We start from the raw sequence: 2,609 nt of genomic DNA, 5'->3' as shown, positions 1-2,609 counted from the left end.
ACAGATGTCATGGCCCCCACAAAGTCCCCCCACTGAACATTGTATCAGTCTGAGATGACATAAAGAGACTAAATAGATCTATGGTGAATTCTCCAAGAAGCTTGGTACATCCTATCTGCCAACAACCAAGAAAAACTGTGTCCAGGTGTACCTAGGAGAATTGGTGCTGTTTTGAAGGCAAAGGTGGTCACACCAAATATTGATTTAGCTTTTTTATGTTTACTGGACTTTGTATGACTTTAACTGATAAATGAAAACTATTTATGCCATTATTTTTGAAGACATCATCACTATGCAACATTTTTCCCAAGTGCCTAAAACTTTTGCACAGTACTGTAGATGTCTTCCCTTTCTCTCCTGGTTCCACACTTCTTGCCACCTCTTATTAACTGTCTCTTTAATTAATCCTTTAATTTCCACTTTACTCAGTGGTGCATTAATATTTATCCTTGGATTCTCTAATGCCTGTTTAGCCATTTCATCTGCTAGTTCATTACCTTTTACACCCATGTGTGCCAGCACCCACATAAATAATGTTTTTATCCCTTGTTGTTGTATTCTAAACAATGTCTGAAGGTTTTCAAAAAGAATATCCTGTCTAGAATTAGATTTGCCATTCATTAAGCCGATATGGTCAGAAAGAGAGTCAGAACAGACCACCATTCAGACCAGACTTCCACTCACTGAAGAGCCAACTGTATTGCTATCATTTCTGATGAGTAAACAGATAAATGATTAGATGTTCTTTTCCTATTTTACAGTCAAACTGAGTAATAACTACTGCTGCTGCTGTATGTCCAGACTCTGGATCATTTGAACGTCAGTATAGATTTGTATACAATAATAATATTCTTGATCTATATATTGCCTCACTGCCATATCCTTAGAAACCCATCTTTGTTTATTCGATTCGCTCTGATAAGATGTCCTGTATTCATGTGTACACCGGTGCCTCGAACCACATTCATCCACGCAGAGGAGCAGAGCCGAACCTCAACCAAAACAATGTCCTTCCGCAAGGCACATGCAGGTTTTTTTTAACCGCTAGAGGGCCAAAAGTTACATAGTGTAGCTTTAATAAACCAGTTACTCTGCTATTACATTTGTGTGCACTTGGGGGACTGACTTTATCTGTCCAGTAAAAATGAACTTGAGGCCAGCTGGCTAAAAATCATTGCTTTCATGTCTGCAGGTACCACTTTGCTTTGATATTTTGTTTTCTAATGCAATGGAATTCATAGATGTTTTACAAAAGATTAACTAAAGTATTCAAATACGGTATGAATAATATAAATATGCATGAATTTTCGCACAAAAGGTTTATGCACATAAATTCCTTTCGGTTGATTGATTTGAATTGTCCCGATTAACATATGGAAGTCTCGAAGTGCGTTTGTTTTGCTGTTTAGAACGTCATGCAAATTACACAAGACAGCTAAAATGAGTGGAGGCAGCGAGTTTTATGGATTTTGGAGTCAATTTCGCTAATCAGGATTGTCAGTCCTTGAGCTGTGATTAACTCATGAGATGTTCTCAACATCTGAGAGAAGAGATTCCAGATGGTCATTTGCAAAGTAAGACTCATGCAGGGGTCTGACACTGTGAGAGACTTTCTCCACAGCTGGTGCTTTGATTCAGATGTAAACCATCTTGCTTCTCTTTCTGAAGTGAAATGAAGTTACTTCTGAAACATAATTGTGGAGTTTATCTTGCAAACCTTCAAAACCAAGAGAACCAAGGGATAAAAATAAATCTTTAATGAAGTCTGCTTTAAAGGCTAAGCACAGAGGTCGGAGGCCGAGGACTATTAAACTGCAGTGTGGAATGAAACAAAAGGCTCTCCAGATAACCCCGTGCTGAGCCCAAAGGCACAGTTATGCACAAAATTGCTGAGTCTGAAATTGTGCTCTTTTATGTACTATTGTTATCATATACTGTATAAGTGAAAGAGCTTTGGTTCTTGAGTTTCTGAGTAGACTCAGAGACAAATTCACTCCACAGTTGTGCCACTTTGTGTTCTGTATATTAGTGCAAAAACCTATAATTTTCACTAACCACCGGCAATCGAGTTTAACCATGCGCCGCCTGCAAATTAGTGCTGTGCCATTTTTAAAATTGTTGTTTTGTTTATATGTCTGAATTTGACATTTATCCTCAATAAATGTTAGGGTGAGGGTTACATATTTCTGACATATCTTATTTTGTATAAACTAACAATAAAATAAAATCTGAGCGAACGGTTAACTTGCACATCTCTTCAGTTAGAGCCAGACATTGTTAGTTTCATTACTTAGGTGTCAATTATGTTTGGAGTTTGACTTGGAGTTTGAATTTGTCTGGACACAATTGCAAACTTGAACACATAACCCTAAGACATCCACAGATATCAGTTCCTAAAATCAAATTAATTGTGATTGTCTTGGAGTGGTTTAGACAAGTCTAGATGAGCTACAGTATATCAGGCCCATCTGATGATGAGCTGATCTTGTCACTTCCTATAAGCCTCATACTGATGACACATTTGGAGATTATGGTCTCCTCTTCCCCTCTTCATCCAGTTTGAAATCCCACAAGCCTCATTTACATTTGCCTAATGTGGGCCAGAAACT

The sequence above is a fragment of the Myxocyprinus asiaticus genome, chromosome 15, assembly GCF_019703515.2.
Source record: "Myxocyprinus asiaticus isolate MX2 ecotype Aquarium Trade chromosome 15, UBuf_Myxa_2, whole genome shotgun sequence".
NCBI lineage: Eukaryota > Metazoa > Chordata > Actinopteri > Cypriniformes > Catostomidae > Myxocyprinus > Myxocyprinus asiaticus.
This window is presented reverse-complemented; position numbering follows the sequence as displayed.